Source organism: Rhinopithecus bieti, unplaced genomic scaffold (genome assembly GCF_001698545.2).
Source record: "Rhinopithecus bieti isolate Rb0 unplaced genomic scaffold, ASM169854v2 scaffold_23868, whole genome shotgun sequence".
Lineage (NCBI taxonomy): Eukaryota > Metazoa > Chordata > Mammalia > Primates > Cercopithecidae > Rhinopithecus > Rhinopithecus bieti.
Genome location: NW_016811202.1, coordinates 4,352 through 23,974, shown reverse-complemented (window position 1 = coordinate 23,974; position 19,623 = coordinate 4,352). Strand labels below are relative to the sequence as shown.

At 51.9% G+C, this 19,623-nt stretch overlaps 1 pseudogene; it reads left to right on the top strand.

The window, feature by feature from the left end:
• The first annotated feature begins 340 nt into the window (after positions 1–340).
• Positions 341–19,623, top strand: part of LOC108543188 (olfactory guanylyl cyclase GC-D-like) — a 22,318-nt pseudogene continuing 3,035 nt past the window's right edge.

Below are 19,623 nucleotides of genomic sequence, written 5' to 3'. Positions count from 1 at the left end.
CTTTGAAAACAATTCTCCCTGGGGTCTACATTCCTCTGTGTCCCTGAATCCAGACCATCCCTGAGTCTCAGGCATATCTGGAAGTGGGCAGGCTTCCACCCCCCGCCCTCTCTGGCTGCTGCATGAGGACTCTTGGCAACTTGGGAACGGTGCAACCGGGGACCAGCAGATGCATCAGGCCCAGGGGTTTCAGACCCGAGCCCGAGGCAGAGGGGCTAAGTGGAGACAATGTTCAGTGCCCTCCCGGCCTGGCTGGGACTGACAGGGAGACAGAAATGGAAACAGGGAGAGAAAACGTGATGGCTCTGAGTCAGAGGCCAGACTGACGCTGGGAGGGGCGATGGCATCACTCCCACTGCCCTGCCCCCTCTCTCACCTCCAGATTGGGCATCCAGCAGCTGCAGCTGGTGCAGGCCCCCACCAGATCCTGCTGACAGCCCAGGAGCTCACCTTCATCCATCCACCCCTGAACAGATGGGTGGGTAGGGCCGGGGCTGAGTTGAGCGGACAGTAGACAGAGGCCCAGTCTGCGTTCCTCATCATGCCTGCCCCCTCCAGAGGCTGCATGTGAATGATGAACGGGGAAGTGTGGCAGATGGTGGGAGCCTGAGATCAGTGGCCCAGGGGTCAGCAAAGAGTCTGCCAGCCCCCCAGGAACCCACCAGTGTGGCCCTGTACCAAGCGAGGGCCTCTGCCACCCCCATGCCCAGGCCTAGGCAGTCAGTTTGGGAGAAGCCGAGGGAGCCTCTGTATGGCCTACTTCTGTTACAGACTGAGAAACTGAGGCCCAGATAGGAGCAGTACCTTTCCTGGGTCACTTGGCAAATTGGCATCAGGGCTAGGAGTGGGAAGTAGGGCCCCAACTCCTGGCCCAGCATGGTTCATGATCTGACCTGAAGGAACAACCAGGTCCCAGGCACTTGGCCCTTGGTGCTGCCGATGCGGTTCACCCCAGGGCCTCTCTTAGGGACCAAGGCCAGCCTAGTTCACCCTCCTATCTGCTTAGGTAAGGTGAGATCCTGGGTCTCCCAGGCCCTGATGTGTGGGGGCAGCACCCAACCCAGAATAGTCTCAGGCAGAGCTGGGGTCGCCAGCTGGCGGGGAGGCTGGGCAGTTAAAGGTGAGCTCAGCGAGATCTCAGGATGCTGGGGATGCCACCATTTCTCAGGTGCTGTCATTCTGAAGTTCAACAATTCATGAATGCTACGATTCACCGACACCAAGACTCTCACGGTAGATGAGCCAGGCTAGTTGTTTCTACAGAAGCAACATGAGCTGCTTGCTCTTTCTTTTCTACCTGTCCCCTGAGGGAATTCCATCTTTTTTCCTTTTCTGCTGGAAGGAGGCTTTAATGGTGACAAAGAGTGTTTTGTCTGCTTCTCTGAGTTGGCTGACGGGCTGTAGGTGAGCCTGAGAAGGCAAAACCCATCAGTGATGGAAGAGAGAAGGCCAGGGTTATAGCTAGCTTTGGGCCAGGCCAAGGCAAGGGTAGAGCCCCCACCTGAGACCCCTCCTCTCCCATCGGCCCTTCTATCCTCCCCATGAATCCCTGGGTCACAGAGCTCCCCACCCAAGCAGTTCACAGGGCTAGGGGTGTCATGAGGGCCTGAGGCCTGCAGGGCAAAGCTGATCTGTAGACCAGGGGCCAGCATGCTTGACACCCACCATCTCAGTAAGCCCCTGAGATGTGGGTGGGCGCTATCATCCTCACTTTACAGATTTGGAACCTGCAGCTCAGAGAACTGAAGTCACCCACCCCAGGTCACAGAGCTGGAAAGTGATGGTGTCAGGACTGGAACTGGAATCCTTCAGCCAAAGCCCGGCTCCCGGCTCTGCCTGGGTTATAGCAAATGTTTCCATTTACCAGGCTGTGCCTGGCTCAGAACACACAGAAGGAATGCGTTGATGGGGAAGAAACTGAGCTGAGAGAGGTAGAGGGGTTTTCCTGAGGTCCGACAGCTGAGGAGCAGCAGCAGCTAACCTCTTGCTCTTCCTTGAATAGGGAGACTGGGTGTGGCTGAAGAAGTGTGAAGTGGGCTGAGACCCTGAAGTGCGCCCGAGCTGCCTCAGCCTCCTGAGGAAAGCAGGGCTATAGAGGGCACAGAGGGTGGGTGGGGAGCGACGCTGCTCAGGAGACCCTTACTGGTCCAGATTGGTCTCAAAGAGGAAATTATTCTTGCCGTCATGATCCTGCCCATTGCCAGTGCCTCAATCACAGTAATTCAATATTGCTGTCACTGTCCCATGCCAGCATCCTTAAAGCCACATCACCACCCCATAACCCACAGTCCCCATAACCACCAGGGCACAGTGCCCTCCATCAATGCCCTCGCACGGTAACTCATCATGAAGGGACCTTATCCTGCAGCCCCCTCCCTCAACCCATCATTTCTTTTATTCGCTGTTTACTGAGCATCACTTACGTGCCAGGCACTTATGTGCAGTGTTCTGGGCTTTGGGGATACAGAGTGGAGAAGAGAGACAAAGTCCTCTCCCTCAGGGAGATCCTAAGCACCTGTCATCACTAACCACATAAGCATTTTCACCCCCAAGATCGTCACCATCCTGAGAGGCACTGAGGGACGGAGAAAGAGCATGAGACTTGAGTCAGGAAGATCCGGGTGAAATCTTGCCTCCACAGAACTCTTAGCTTTCCTGTAAAATGGAGCTAGTGATAGTCACCTTCTGGGGGATTATGATTGCAGAGAATACATGAAATAACCTAGAACTCTTCCTGGCAAGTGGTATGCTTTTGATACATGGGGAATTTTATTCATATCTCCAATATCACCACAGTCTGAAATAAAGTTCAGAAGGATTAAGACACTGGAAGTTAAGTTAGGCATTTCCCAGTGGGCATCTTGCAATGTATGTGAGTACATTTTTTTTTTTTTTTTTTTTTTTTTTTGAGACAAGATCTTGCTCTTTTGCCCAGGCTGGAGTGCAGTGGCTGGATCTCAGCTCACTACAACCTCCAGCTCCCAGTCTCAAGCAATCCTCCCACCTCAGCCTCCTAAGTAACTGGGATTACGGGTGTGCACCACCACACCCAGCTGATTTTTGTATTTTTAGTAGAGACAGGGTTTCACCATGTTGGCCAGGCTGGTCTTGAACTCCTGGCTTCAAGTGATCTGCCATTCATCCACCTATTGACTCATTCACCCATTCACCACCCACTCACCAGCCACCCATCCACTCACCCATCCATCCATCCACCCATTCATCCACCCACCCATCCACCCATCCATCTACCCACCCACTCACCAACCATGCAACCACCCATCCACAAACCACCCATCCACCTACCCAACCACTCACCCACCCACCAACCACCCATCCACCCACTGACCAATCACCCACCAACCCATCCATCCACCCAGCCACCCACCCATTCACTCATCCATCCACCCACCCACCCATCTACCCAGCAGCCCACTAGGTACCCATTCACCCACCCATTCACCCATCACCCATCCACCCATCCACCCATCAACCACCCACCCACCCATCTACCTGCCTACCCACCAGCTACCCACCCACCCATCCACCCACCCATCCATCTATCTATCCATCCACCACCCACCACCATCTATCCATGCATACATTCATCCATCCATCCTCCATCCATCCCTCACCACCCACCCATTCATCCATCTGTCTGTCCATCTATCCATTCATTCAACATTTCTGATGCCTCTCCATGCTTAGCCTTGTGTTTGGTGCTAAGTGCAGGTGGCCTAGATGTGGAATGCACCTGGTCCAGCCCTCGAAGGCCCCCTGGGGGCTGCTAAGGTGCCCATTTCCCTGACAGATGTGGGAGCTGCAGTGTGAGAACATCGCCACTGGGCTTTTTCGTGACCCCTGGGGTCAGTGCTCTGGTTCTGGAGAACCTGATGAGGAACGAGGAACTGCCCCTAGACTGGACCTTCAAGGCCTCCCTGCTGCTGGATTTGATCTGCCCGAGATCCCTCCCTGGGCCTGGCACTGCAGGGAAGTGGGGAGGACAGGGAGATAGGAGATGCTCAGATTTCCCACAGCTGGGCTCTGTCAGCTTTGTTTAACCCAGGGATGTCCAAACAGCATGGCCACAGGTAAATGGGGAGGCAGGAAGGCTTTCTGGGGCCCCTGGGAATTCCGAGAGAACCAGGTTTCCTCTCATTCGTTACAGATCCAATGGATCCGCATTATGTCCATCTTAGGGCGTGAGGTTTCTGCACCACTGACATTTCCCTCCTGGCTGCCTCAAGTCCCAAAACTGTGTGGTGGACAGACGCTTTGTGCTCAAGGTCACTGACCATGGTTATGCAGAGCCCCTGGACACTCAGCAGGCTCCCCAACCCTGGCCAAGTCAGCTCAGCGCAGGGGGCTGCCAGTAGGTTTTGGGGCCTCTGTTTAACTAGGTGTTTGTAAGGTCGGAGGAGAGGGCAATCTCCAGTCCTCTGGCATTGGTGACCTTGAGTTGATCGCTCCTCCTCTCTGAACAAGCTGTAGGCTCTTTACCTGTGAATTGGGGAGAATAGATGCGCCCGGCCCGGCTTGTATGGTCAGTAGGTGATGGTGGCGTGGCCCTGCCCTATGATTGTAGAGCTGCTATGGGCAGCTCCTGAGCTGCTGCCGGGGCCTGGGTGCTCTGGGTGGGGCACCCTCACAGGGGACATCTTCAGCACTGCCATCATCCTGCAGGAGGTGCTGCCTCGGGGCCCAACCTACTGCTCCTCAGGATTCCCAGTGGAAGGTAGGCACCCTCCTCCCCCTCCTTGGCTGTCCTTGGCTAGAGTCTCGGCCTAGTGGGAAACTCTATGGCAATCAGGAAATCTGGGCCTGAAAATAACCACATAGACACGCACGCCTAAAGTCAGACCATGAGAACTTGACTTAAGCCGGGCTGCCTTCAGCAACTCTGCCAGAATAGCAGCTGACCCACTCCAGGGGCTAAGGACGTTGTGCTCTGGGTGAAAATCTCCACCCTGCCTTCCTCCCCAGTGTCACCGCCATGCCTGTAGGTGCTCGTGCCCCGACTGCACCTCCCCTCCATGCCCAGCACAGGCTACACAGAGCTCAGCCCTACTCCAGCTGTGTCACTGTCTTACTCTGTGACCTTACGCAAACCGCTTACCCTCTCTGAGCCTCAATATTCTCATCTATAAATGGGAATCCAATAACAAATGTGCCAGATCCCCAGTCCCATGACCAATGTGGCCAGGCTGCTCAATACCAGGGGGCTTCGTTACCTGCCCAGGCAGGCTCCTTCAGAGCATCTCTGTCCTCACACTTCTGGCTCCCCAGGATAACCACTGGCTGCTTTCCCATCATCACCTGGCCTGTACACATTTTATCTCTTCCAGCCCCAGTGCCAGGGCCCAACTCCAGAAATGTTTCCTCCCCTCTGTGCTCTCTGTCCAGGCTCCCTGGACCCCAGACTGCTCTTTCTGTCATCCTCCTGCTGCCTCTTCCCAGTCCCAGGGACCTGGCACTCCACAGACACCTGGGTACCTTGGCCCACAGTGCAGACCAGTACAGAGCTGAGCCCACCATCAGATCCTACCCCAATGGATAATCTTTAACTCACAGGAGGCCTAGCCCCACTGCCTTTCTCCACCACAGCACTGCCCCATGAATAATGAGCATTCCAGGCCCAAATTTATGAGGTGGAGGAGTGGGAAGAAGGGGGGCTTTATCAGACCATTTGTTCAACATTCCTCGGCTGCCTCCCCATCATCTGCCTCTGAGGAGGGAAGGGCTGGCCAGATGGGATCTGCAAGCCATGCCACCAGTGCAAGGCACTCCAGGCCTCGCTCCGCCCAGCTTTGGGTGCAGGGACCCAGGCCTGGAATGCTCTGGCCACCCGTGAGGAGGCTGTCAGCCTAGGGCCCACTGCTTCCTGCTGTGTGCTTTCCTTGGCCTCAGGGAGTACAGGGCTCAAGCCACAGGCTCCAGGGAACACCAACCTAAGCCCAGCTCCACACCAACTTGCCTTGTGACCTTGAGTAAATCCCTTTTAGGCTCCAAGCCTCAGTCTTCTCATCTGTAAAATGGGAACCATGATGTCTGTCTTCCAGAACAACTGTGAGGATTCAGTGAAATGCTGTAAACAAAGCACCTGGCATGCAGTGGGAGCTCAATAAATATCTGCGAGGTGATGTTAGGAGCATGCTAAGGGGGTCCCAGGTTCCCTCCTGACTCTAACATCTCTTTAGGATCCTGTGGATGGGGGGGGTCACTTTGCAGTTCCCAAGGCACTTTCATGTGCATGATACCATTTGACAACCCTGGGAGGTAGCTAATCGCCCCTTTTTTAGAGTTGGCTGAGACTCAGAGAGGGGAAGGGATTTCTCAGAGGGGAAGCTGTGGACCTGGGATTGGGTGGACATCCCTGGTCCAAGCTCAGTGTTCTAAAATCTCTTGGAATCATCTGCGGGGCACCCTCTTAGAGCCCAGCCAGGTCCGGCCAGAGCTGGATGCTCAGACTCCTCCCTCAGCCTTCAGCATGGTCCGTCAATCATGGCTATGCCTGGGCTGTGGACAGTATGCCTGGTGCAGTGAGGGGAGCATGAGACCTGGCCTGGCCTGGGGCAGGGGTTCCCAGCATGTTCACATGTGAAGACTCCATTTTAATGTCAAAAATGGTTAGAGCCTCACATGCTACTATTTGACTTCTAATATCCACTAACTGAGAACATACCCAATGATAAAATCTGCTGTGAAATCAGCAACACTTTGACATGGGTTTGTATTTTATTCATTACAGTGCCATCTGCATACCTTTGAAAAACAGCAGTACATGTGTGCATGTGGTGTATGGTTGGTTCCATCAGCACACAGTCCTTTGTAAGCACATATGACTTCCCAGATCCCCCACTCTGGGGCCCTCAGGGTCTAACGCCTGTAGGCTGGGAACCTCTGGGCAGAGGAGATCGTGCAGGCTGGGTGCAAACCAGGCCCAGGTCTAGTGTCTGCTTTTGACTGGCCCTATGTGGGTACCTGATTTCACTCCCAGGAGCCTCAGTTTCCCTGTCTATAGAATGGGATGGTGACTCCTGCACTATCCCCAACAAGGCCAAAAAGGGATGGGAAGGGGACTGAAACCCAGAAAGAAATTTCTCCTCTCTGGCTCCAAAGGCTCCCACCTCCCTCACTCATGAGAGGAGGATCCCGGCCATCCTTGGAGGAGATTAACCTACTCTGCCTTGTGACAACCCTTGCAAGTACATAGTGTGGTTGTGCCCATCTTCCAGGTGAGGAAGCTGAGGCTCAGAGAGGTGATGCGCCTTGTGTGGACCATAAATGAGTCATCTAAAGTCCCGCTCTGATCTGTGGACTCCAGAGCCTGAGCTCGGTGTCAGCCCCTCTTCCTCCCAGCCTACTTTAGAATCACTCGGCTCCCCATGGCTCTCCAGCAGTCCCCCGAGGCAGGGGTTATTTCCATCAGTTGTTAGGTGGGGAAATTGAGGCTCAGAGTCACAGCAGAACTAGAACACTGACTTAGCCTGGTGTGGAGACAGGATGACGCGTGGCCAGGTTTTCTTGAGTACAGAATCATAATGATGATGATAATGATAAGCAGGCAGTGTTGTTCACACCTGCCGGGAACTGGCACGCCAGTGTCTGAGTGGCAGGGGTTTCAAGATCATTGGTGGTCGTCGTTGGCAACAGAGTAGCGGCAGTTGTTGTGGGGCCTGAGTGTGGGGGAGAGTTTGCCAGATGCCGGGCACCTAACATCCATCATCTTCCACCTCAGCACTCTTCTCAGGAAGGCAGTTTATTCAAGATCAGCCTGACTAACATGGGAAACCCCGTCTTTACTAAAAATACAAAATTAGTCGGGCATGGTGGCGCACGCCTGGAGGCTGAGGCAGGAGAATCACTTGAATCTGGGAGGCGGAGGTTGCTGTGAGCCAAGATCGCGCCATTGCACTCTAGCCTGGGCAACAAAAGCGAAACTCTGTCTCAAAAAACAAACAAACAAAAAAAAACAGAAAAGAAAAAAGAAGGCAATTTATATGCTCATTTCACAGGTGGGGAGACTGAGGCTCAGAAAGATCATTGTCTTCTCCACCATCCCCTAGTATTGTGATGGCAGATACGGAGTTCAAAACCAGCTCGCAGTTCTCCTGGCTCCCAGTCTGAGACCCTTTCCTTGGCCACACCCAGGGTAGACCCAGGAGAGCAGCAATACCGCGTCCACTGGCCAGCCATACCCTGGACACAGGAGCTGAGGAATATCCAGCAGGCCCAGAACCTGGCACTGCTGTAAGCCTACCCTGCCCACACTCTCAGGATCTGAGGCTCCTTTCATGACCCTTCCCAGAACCCCAGGCCCATCCACATGGTGTTTGTTGCAGAAATCATCAGGAGGGTGGCATATCCCCCTCCTCTGTGCTGGCAGCTGGTGACCCCTGATCACAGGCCACATGAGTGCTGAAGCAGTGCTGGGAGGAGGCTCCAGAGGACAGACCTAGCGTGGACCAGATCTACAACCAGGTGAGTGCTCCCCAGAGGAGTGGGTGCTCACAGAAAATGGCCCATTTGTTCAGCTCACTTAGCCTACTGCAAGCCCTGTGCTTTCCCTGGGACCTGGAAAGTCATGCAGTAAGAGGCAACTGCCCAGCGCTGTCACCCCTGAGGTCCACCCTTTAAGGAGAGCTTTCTCAGGACCACTGGTTCCAGGGACATTTATCCCCTGCCTTCCTGAGTGTCAAGCCCCACGCTAAGGGCCATGCTTCCCTCCTTTCATCCTCACCACAGCCCTCTGAAGAAACAGTCTTAGTTTCTTGGCTTCGTGGGAGAGAAATGAGGCCTGGAGAGGCGGGGGGACTTGCCCAAGGTAACTGAGTGAGTGAAAGGTGGGGCTGGAGTCCAACCCAGGTCTGTCTGTCTGCAGAGCTGCGCCAGCAACCCCACCTTGTACCAGGCCTCCTGGCACCAGAGGAGAGAGGCCATTGTGGCTGTGGAGACAGTACTACTTCCTGAGTCAGTGAGGGGAAAATGTGAGGGGCCTTGGGGCACCCCCAGGACTGCCTTGGGGATTTCAGTGGGAGGGGCAAGGCAAGTGTGCAAACTGGCAGGGCAGCAGTGGAATGTGTGAGTGAGCAGTGGAGTGAACATGACCAAGCTGGCTGATGGCGTCCATGGGGCCAACCCATCAGACCCTAGGGGACAGTGCCTCCCCTCCCCATCCTCCACTCCCCAGCCGTGGTGGAGAGTTGCCAAGGAGCAGTTTAGGGAGCAATAAAGGGGTTAGGACAGGTGACGAGAGGGAGAGAGGCAGCAAGGCAGTCCAAGGAGACGCACGCAGGTGTTCTTTGAGAAGCCCTGCCCATCACCTCTCTTCCCACATCCCCTCCACACTTAGCTCTGGCATCGGGGTGGTGCCCCCCTCCACAGATGAGAAATCTGGAGCTCACAGTAAATGACCTCTAAGCAGTCACCATAATGGTGGGTAGCAGCACTAGGATGAGCAACCAGTTTATAAAGCACCAGCCTGGGATCTTTCCAGGGGATCAGAGGTTGCCATGGCCAGTGAGGTGGGGAAGGCTCTTGCCCTGACTGAGGGGCGATTGTGGGATTCTTGCCCAAGATTCCTGCCCAAGGCCCAACAGCAAACAAGGCTGAGATGGGCACACATGAATTCAGCCTGAAGAAGGGGGAAATGGCATCATACTGTGGGGAGGTGAGGGGTCAGATGCCTGGATTCACATCTATGTGAGAATCCAATGGATATCATCCCACTTACCCACTGTTTGACCTTGGACAAGTTAATGTTCCTATTGGGCCTCAGCCTCTCTGTATGTTTCCGGGAAAGATAACTAACCCTGGACTATCTCTCCAGATAGGTGTGACCATCCAGTGAGATAACTAATTTTTTTAAAATGTAGTTCTTTGAGAAGAAGAGGGTGAGTAAGGTACAAGAGAAAGAACACTGACATTAAAGCCAAAAGGCCTGGGTTTCGGGAGGCAGAGGTTGTGGTGAGCTGAGATCACGCCATTGCACTCCAGCCTGGGCAACAAGAGTGAAACTCTGTAAAAAAAAAAAAAAACAAAAAAAACTTAGGTTTATATTCATTTCACATTGTTCTAGGAGTAGTAGCCAATGCAATTAGACAAGAAAATTAATATTGCAAAGGAAGAAGAAATATGTATAATTCCAAATGATAAAATAATTCATTGGGGGTCTGGTGATAAAATTAATATAAAAGACTTTAGTTTGAAACTCAGATCCACCACTGTGTGCTCCATGGCAAGTTATTCCACCTCTCAGATCCTTTGTCTCTTCATTTATAAAATGATGACCTTCCACGCAGAGGTGACCTTGGAGTTGGCTTCAGGTCCTTGTTGATGTCTCAAGGTCATCAGCTGTCATGCCCACCCCGTAAAGCTTGTGCCTCTGCTTTTCTTGGTCAATACAAAATAGGTGCACTTCAGGGCTGCTGCCACTCCCTACCTTGCAGACATTTGGCTGAGAAACGTGGCATTAATGGAGGTTGGATGTGCATACCTACACACACATAACACACACACACAGAGCACACACACACACTCACAAGTTCAAGACGCTGGATTTTGACAAGCATGAACCCCTTCACTTTGACCATCACTGATTTGCTTCTCCTACTGACTGCACTCTGGGAAGGTGCAAGCCACACTGGGTAAGGTTTTGGCAAGTCTTCCTAGGAAAACTGCTGCCAGATTTCCTGTAAGGTTGTTGAAAATGCAGTTTATGATCACACATACGGGTTCTCATACAAAGAACTAAGAGGCTCTTCTCTTTGCTTGGCACTAGGAGTAGTTATATTTCTTTTGAGCAATTAGTTTAATGTTCCATTGTCTTATGGACCCCATGGATTGTGTAATCTATATTTCCCTCTTTGTTTTGTTGCTAGGAAGTTCATATCCAAAATGGTGACCAAATTCTAGCATGGATTTTGCATACAGATTTCAGTCCTAGATTTACCTTGTTTTTTTTTTAAAAAAAAAGCCTTTACTCTCCTTTGGTCCTAATATCTGCACATGTTTATTCTTTCATTGTGCGGTACTGCTTTTATTCTTCATCCTTAAAATTTTGGAGGAACAAAGTAGAAATAGAGATAGATTATACATATAAATAATCTACATATATTCTTTCTATCTATCCACCCATCCATCCACCTACCCTTCCATCTGTCCATCCATCCATCTGTCCATCCATCCATCCAGCCATCTGTCTGTCCATCTGTCCTTCCATCCGTTTGTCTATTATCTATCTATCTATCTATCTATCTATCTGTCTATCTGTCTGTCTATCTTTGAGAAGAACAAAGAATCTCACAGTGTTGTTGTGAGACCCAGTGCAAGAGGGTTGTGTTTGTTAACCATAATGCTGTGCTGGGTACAGGCTCCTTTGCAAAGTCCTCTTGCTGCCTACCCACCCTACACAAAATTAACCCATTAATCTGACAGAAAGCTGACTGCACTTTTCCCTTGTCAGAGCCACCATCCCCCTGTCATTTACATATCTGTTCCCCACAACAATGCAGCTCCTTCAAGCAGGGATTCTGTTTGGTGCATTTCCGTGGCCCCAGACTCCCAGCTGAGGACCAGGTGTACTGACTTTCATGTCATTTTGGCATTTTTGTTCCATCTTCAGTTCAAAAGCATCAACCAAGGCAAGGAGACCAGTTTTGCTGACTCCATGCTGCGGTTGCTGGAGAAATATTCCCAGAACCTGGAGGACCTGATCCAGGAGCGGACTGAGGAACTGGAGCTGAAGAGAGAGAAGACAGAAAGGCTGCTCTGTCAGATGATTCCCCTGTGAGTGGCCCCTGGACTTGAGTGTGCCTCTAGCCTCAGCTCTAAGCCCAGGGCCTGGAATATAGTAGGTGCTCAGCAGATCTGGATTCCATGAATTTATTCAATTCACTCATCCATGTTTATTTATCTAACATTCTTCTTATGCAGCACATTACTTTGTTTAGTTAGTTTAGTTAGTTTTGTTTATTATTATTATTTTAGATACAGGGTCTCACGATGTTGCCCAGGCTGGCCTCAAACTCCTGGCCTTAAGTGATTCTCCTTCCTCAGCCTCCCAAAGTGCTGGGATTATAGGCGTGAGCCACTGCACATGGTTCATACAACATATTTTTATAGAGCCCTCACCATATGCCAGGTACTCTGTTGGGCACGTGAGTGGAATTTCTGCTCTCTCACATCCTTGGGAGCAAGGAGCTAGGCACAATGCTTCCCCCACCCCAATATCACTTCACAGGAAGTCATGTCCAGACAGGGCAAGTATTCACTCCAGGGCAGTCAGCACACCAACGGACTTGTACCAGATGTGCTGATGCTCAACACAGTTTCCTCCCAAATATCCCTTCCTAGCCTCCAAACTGTCAAAAATAGGCCCTCATACTTTATGTGTCTGGCCCCTCCCATCCCTTCAGGTCTGTGGCCGAAGTTCTGAAAATGGGGGTAACTGTGGAACCACAGGGGTAACTGTGGAACAGGTTACCATATACTTCAGTAATATTGTAGGTTTCACCATCATCTCAGCCCTGAGTGAACCCATGGAGGTGGTGGGCTTGCTCAACGATCCCTACATGCTGTTTGATGCTGTTCTGGGCAGCCATGACGTGTGTAAGGTGAGAATACCAGGAGGCTGGCATTCCATTCCTCCCTTTACTACTGTGTCTTGATGGTACATTTAGTTCCATTCATTTATTTATGTGTTTGTATCAGCTAGCTATTGCTGTGTAATAAATACCCCCCCAAAACTCAATAGGGTAAAATGATAAGCATTTACTATTGTTCACAAGGCTATGGGGCCACCAGAAGGTTCTTCTGGACACACTCACGCATCTGTGGTCAGCTATGGGTGAGGTGGCAGCTCTGCTGATCTCAGTTGGGTTCTCTCATGTCTCTGGAGCCTTGGCCAAGAGAACTCAGCTCTGTTCCGCAGCCTATCATCCTCCAGCAGGCTAGTCTGGGATTGTTGACATGATGTGGCAGGGTTCTGAGAGAGAGGACAGAAGTACACAAGGCTCTTGAGATCTAATCTGGGATCAGGCATATTACAATTTCTGATGTATTCTCTTGGTCAAAATGAAAGACTAGTTCAGATTCAAGAGCTGAGGAAACAAAGGAGAAGCTTCAGAGTCTCGTTGCAATGGGGTGAACATGGAGCGGGTGAAGGATGTGGGCCATTTTGCATTTAATGGACCACAGTGTTTACTTGTCCATTGTCTGTCTATCCATCCCTTTACAATCTTATCAGCAGGCATTTCTGTGCCTGACCCTGTGCTGGGCATGAGCAGACAGATGACTCAGCTCCCACTCCTATGTTCAAGGAGCTCTCAGACCTATAGGTAAAAGATGATGACCCGCAGTGAAAGTAATAATCCTGGGAGGCGGAGGAGGCTGAGAGGGCCCCAACCCAGCTAGGGGTAGATGTGTAAAGAGCAGGGAAGACTTCCTGGAAGAGGTGCTGCCTTCCCAGCATTGTCCCATCTGGGAGTGGCAGCCCCAGGCAGACAATGGGTGAAAAATGTGCTAAAGCCTGAGGCTTCAGAGGGCCTGGTGAGTGTGGGGAAGCTGAATAAGCTGGGATGACTGGGCATGAATGGGCCAGGAGTGGGGAGCTGGGGGCACTGGAGAGGACAACAGAGGCCTCAGCAGGGCCTTCAGGCCCCTCCCTGTGCACCTCTCAGTCCTGGGTTTGAGTCCCAGCCTGGCCACCAGCTTCTGTGTGGCTTTGGGCTAACAGCTTCCCCTCTCTGGGCCTCTGTTTCTTTGACTGTGAACACGAATGGTGACCACAGTTCTGGGAGGGCTCACAGAGGATGGGAGGATCCTGTCCCCCATGCACAAGTGGATGTCAAGCACGGAGTGTGAGAGGGAGTCACCTCCTGCCCGCCCCTCCTCCATTCTACCCGTGCTATGGGAACCTTCCAACCCCAACACTGCCCCTTGTTCTGATCCAGGGGGTCTAGGGGCAGCTTCAGACATGGTGGGGAAGGTATGGAGGGAGGTCCCAGGAAACACCACGCCAAGGCTCTATTGGCCTTAGCCCTAATTTGTGACTCACCAGCCTGTCCAGCCACAGCCCTCCACAAAGGCAGGGACAGGGGAGGGCCAGGCCCCGAGGGCTGGAGCCAGATTGAAAAGGATGCCTTGGGAGGAATTTTTCGAGGACACGATGAACTCTGAGATGCCGGACAATCTGCTGATAGCATTATTTATAGTATCCCAACAACAATAATTGCCAACACTTATGGGGTGTTTAGTGTATACTGGATGCTAGTATTAAATGCTTTATATGTATTAGCCCATTTATTCAGCAAAACAATTTATGAAGTAGGGACTGGTACTGCTAATTTATATATGAGGAAAATGAGGCAACAGAGGCTAAGTGGCTTGTTTGTTAACATAATCTCAGTGGGATCTGAGGCCAAGATTTGGTCCAAAGGCCCTTCGTCAGGGAGGCTCACCATCCCCATGAGACAGACATCCTCAGGATAAAGCTGCGGGTTCATAGTGGTCCACAAGCCCTCCAGGAGCTGCCCCACCTACCTCCCCAGTTGTGTCTCCACCTCTGCAGGCCTCTGGATCCTCACACATGCCTCGCTATCTCTAGCCCCCAGGCCTTGGTACCTCTGTTTCTCCTCCTGGAGCAGTGCCCTCCCTCCTCTTCACCTAGCTCCCTTCTGGCCATGTGTCTGGTCTCAGGTTAGCCTTCCCCCTGTCCCAGACACAGTTAGGGGCACCTGTTTGATGCTTGCATAACTCCCCCCACATTGCACTTTATGGTTCCACCCTGAATCACTCCCCAGTGGCTGGCAGTGTCCAGCACATCATAGATCCTCAGGAAATGTGTGTTGACAGAATGAGGAGGACACTGAGGCACAGAGAGGGAAGTGACCCGCCTGAGGTCACACAGCTGGCCAGCAGCAAAGCCAGAACAGGAACCTACGGCATCCACCACGGTGCTCCATCCACTGCACCATACTGACTGACACGCACCCACAGGACCTGCGCCACCAACACCCAAGGGTGCAGCTTCCCTCCTGTTCCCCATTCAGGACCTTAGATCCCCACCCTGGCCCGCGGTTCCAAGGCGTTCCTGAGTTTCCCTCTTGTCTCCAGAGTCGCCCTGGCCCCACAGCCCCAGGAAAAGATTCCTCATCTCATCTCGCTGAGCCCCACAGCTTTGATCTGCCCTGAGTCACCCCGGCCTCATCTCTTCCTCCGCTGCTAATCTTTCCTCACACATGTGTCGCCTGGCTCTGAATCATCCCTTCTGATCTGCTCTGAACTCTGGCCAGGAGGTCTGCATCTTTCTGGCAGAATGAAATGAAATCAAACAAGGCCCACACAACCCTCCAGATGTGGGGAAAGAGGAGGCCCCTTCTTCATGATGTGCGAGCATCTCTCATCACTCATGTCATCCACCTCGGTTTCCCCTTCATCCCCAACAGGATCTGATTACTGCTCTTTAATCCGGTCTGGGTTGGGAGGCAGCCAGGCAATCATTTCCTGGTTTCGCAGGGGTCTGCGATTCCCTCCCGTGCTCGCTGAGTGTGCACTTTCATGGACATGACTCCAGAGCGGAGCCACTGGGGGCTGTCGCGGAGGCAAGGCCTCAGCCCCACCTGTGGCTCAGCCAGGCGTAAGTCTTGCCCTGGCCCTACGGCCAAGCCACCCTGGGCATGTCACCTCTCTGAGCCTCAGTACTCCATTTATAAAACAGGGATGAAAGTGTCTCTGGTATAGGATTGCTCTGCAGATTAAGGAATGTGAGAGAAAGCGCCATTGTTCATTTAGTCATCACCTTACCCTTGGGCACCTGCCACATGCCAGATGCTGAGGCATCCCTGAAAGCACAGAGGGAAGGGACAGCATTAGTTAATTGCCTACAGAGGGCTCACTTGGCTGGGGAAATTTCACAACTGATCTCATCTAACCCTTTCAGTGCCTGTCGGGGTATGGATGACTATCCTTACTGTATAGATGAGGATGCAGGCACAGGGAGGGTAAATGACTCACTCGGGGTCACACAGCAAGTCAGTGGTGGGGTTAGAATTCACATCTGCGTTTGATAGCAGGGACCCTTTGCTTGCACCTCTCTCCTGGCTGTTTCTCCCATCTGTGAAGGGAACCACTGCCTCACTTTCAGCTGAGAGCCCACTATGATAGGCAACTTTGAGTACATCACCTTTACGAGTCCCTGGAGAACATGCCTGTGCCTGGTCAGCTTTCTGTCTCTAGGGTTAAGGAGTGAATGTTAACCACCCTGCGCGTTCCCTCTAGCTCAGGCATCAGGCAGGTCAGCAGCTTAGAGATCAGCTTTAGCAGATCAGAGAATGTGGTCTGGTTGTATGGCCACCGTGGGGCTTTCTACTCCTCTCCCCTAGTCTGGACTGTGGGGTCACACATCTGAGGCAGGGCTGGGTCCCCAGAGCTGGTGCACCCTCCCTGTATCACAGCTGCACACCCAGCAGGCAGGGTGAGAGCAGAACCTCCTCAAAGAGAGAGAGAAAGGGCCCAAGCTATGTGCAGCAAGAGGCAGCATAGTGCACAGACTCTGGAACTGGACTGACCAAGTTCAAACCCAGGCACTGGCTGCAAGTGACCTTGGCAAGGGACTTAATGCCTCTGACCCAGTTTTCACCTGCAAAATGGCCTTAGTAATGGTACCCATATCCCAGAATTCTTGTGACCATCCAATGCGTTCATAATTGCAAAGGCTTTGGGACTGTGTCTGGCACATAGTAAGCACTATATGAGTGTTTAAGAGGCACTTAGTCCTTTTTCCAGTCTTGCCTATCAAGTAAGGCATTCCTCCCCCTGCAGTGAGGAAGAAGAGAGAGCAGGGAAAGCCAGGAGTCTCTCATAATTTTCCCTCCTGGGGAGTGGAGTGGAAAATCTCTTTTGTGGAAAGGTGCACAGCTTGGGGCAGCCTGCCACCACCCCTGCCACTCTTACCACCAGTCAATGAATGCTGGGTGGACAGCAGCAGGCAGGCCACAGGGCGGGAGAGCAGGCCACAGCCCAGAGGAGGGAGACATCTTTCTTGCTGGGGACTGGTAAGATTCTGTGCCCTAGATTACATGTGAGCGGGACTGATGGAGGGGTGGGATTTCAGCAGATAGAGACTGGGGAGAGTTTTTCAGGCAGAGGGATCTGGTGCTCCAGGCCTCGAGGTGAGCAAACACTGGGTGTCTCTTGAAATGGTAGAAAAGGTTTCTGTCTGGCTGAAGCATGGGGAACCAGAAGCAACTGTTAGAAAACGTCAGGCAATCATGCAGATGAAGGGGGCCCTTGATAGTTAGGCCAGGGGGCCTGAATTTTAAGCCACTGACCATAGGGAGCAAACTGAAGTGCATATCAGAGCGGAATGTGATGTGATTAGGGCAGATCACTTTTTGGTAGTGCGGTGGAGGATAGCCAGGGTGAGGGAGAGATCACAGGGCTGTGTGGGCGTTGGTAGTGGGGCACGGTCCACACTTGTGTGTCGCGTGAGAAATTTTTTGAATTACAGCGCCCCCTATGGGCGGTGGTGCATCACTATTCTTGTGCACCAGATACTAAGTGCAGAAGTGCCTGGCAGGGGAGGCTCTGCTGCCCAGGACTGGTGAGGCCAACACGTGCCTGCTGTAGGAGGAACAGTGCAGGAGCCGGGAAAGACTCAGAGGGTAGAGTTGCTGTCTTCACCCTGGCAGGCTTGGCCTGTGGCAGGGGAGAAGGCTATGCTTCATTCACATCTGTATTCCGAGCACCTGAAACAGGGCCTTAGGAACAGAAGAATGTGCTTAGGAAAGGTATACAGGTACAGTTCAGGGGGTGGAGCTGGAACCAACCGGTGAAAGGCAGGTTTTAACTCAACTCAAGTTTTGAAAATCAGAGTTACAGCCGGGGGCAGTGGCTCACACCTGTAATCCCAGGACTTTGGGAGGCCGAGTCAGGCAGATCACCTGAGGTCAGGAGTTCGAGACCAACCTGGCCAACATAGTGAAACCCCATCTATACAAAAAATACAAAAATTAGCCAGGCACGGTGGCTCACGCCTGTAGTCCCAGCTACTTTGGAGGCTGAGGCATGAGAATCACTTGAATCCAGGAGGAGGAGGTTGCAGTGAGCTGAGATTGTGCCACTGCACTTCAGCCTGAGCAACCTTGGTAAAAAAAGAAAGAAAGAAAGAAAGAAAGAAAGAAAGAAAGAAAGAAAGAAAGAAAGAAAGAAAGAAAGAAAGAAAGAACAGAAAGAAAGAAGAAAAGGAAGAAAGAAAGAAGAAAGAAAAGAAAGAAGAGAGAAAGACAGAAAGAAAGAAAGAAAGAAAGAGAAAGAGAGAAAGAGAGAAAGAAAGAAAGAAAGAAAGAAAGAAAGAAAGAAAGAAAGAAAGAAAGAAAGAAAGAAAGAGAGAGAAAAAAGGGAAGGAAGGAAGGAAGAAAGGAAGAAGAAAATCAGAGTTGCCTAAAGAGAGAAGTGGCTACTGAAGAAGGAGAAACTTTCCCATCAAGGGATGTGAATAGGTGAGAACAGCCACTGGGGTGGGGGAAATTGGGTGGGTGACCTGCAAAGCCCCTTCCAGTTAGGAGATTCCAAAACCGTGATGATGAGGAAGAAGACGACAGCAGCCTCTGTGTATTCAGCATTGGTATGCCTGCTTCTGTAAATACTTCACCTCTAACATTCATTCCACATAAGAGGAAACTGAGGCTCACCCAGGTGAAGTTGTCCAGGTAAATGGCAGAGTCAGGGCTTGAACCTACATTTGTCTCACTCCAAAACCTACATTCTTTCTAGTACACCTTTGGAAGGCCAGCAGGGTTTGGAAAATGGGAAGCGTCCTCTAAATATATACAGTCCTCTCCAAATTAATCCCTGATCTGCCACTATGGCTTTGAACAGATGGGGTACCCAGGTCTGCCACCAAGGAGCTCAGGGCCTGAGACCAGAGACCAAAAAAAGAGCCATTGTCGCCTGGAATACAGACAAAGGGGATCTGAAATGTACAGATCCGATCGTTGCTAAAGTGCCTGGAACTGGAGGCCTAGCAAAGATGGCATTGTGGGCCAGAGACCCATGGGGCGGGTTGGGACTCCCAAGAAGCAGCCATGTGTAGCAGGATGTGTGGTGGGCCAGGGAGGATATGTTCTCATGCTGGAGTGTGAAGGCTGCTGTTTCTAGGTGGAGACCACTGGGGATGCCTACATGGTGGTGTCGGGGCTGCCTCAGCACAATGGGAGTCAGCATGTTGCTGAAATCAACAACATGGCCCTGGATATCCTCAGCTCTGTGGGTGACTTCTGGATGAGGCACGCACCCAACGTGCCTGTTTGCATGAGGGCTGGCCTGCATTCAGGTATGAGCTAGGGGCCTCCAGGGTGAGGGGCCACATCCATCTCCCAGTCTTCCCTGGGGCACTGGCTGGGACGCCTCCAGTGGCATGCTTCTGGATGTCTGAGATTCTAAAACTCTATGGTAAAAACATTCTATGTTTCTTTTTCCTTACATTATTATTATTATTATTATTATTATTATTATTATTATTTTGAGACGGAGTCTTGCTCTGTCGCCCAGGCTGGAGTGTGGTGGCCAGATCTCAGCTCACTGCAAGCTCCGCCTCCCGGGTTCACGCCATTCTCCTGCCTC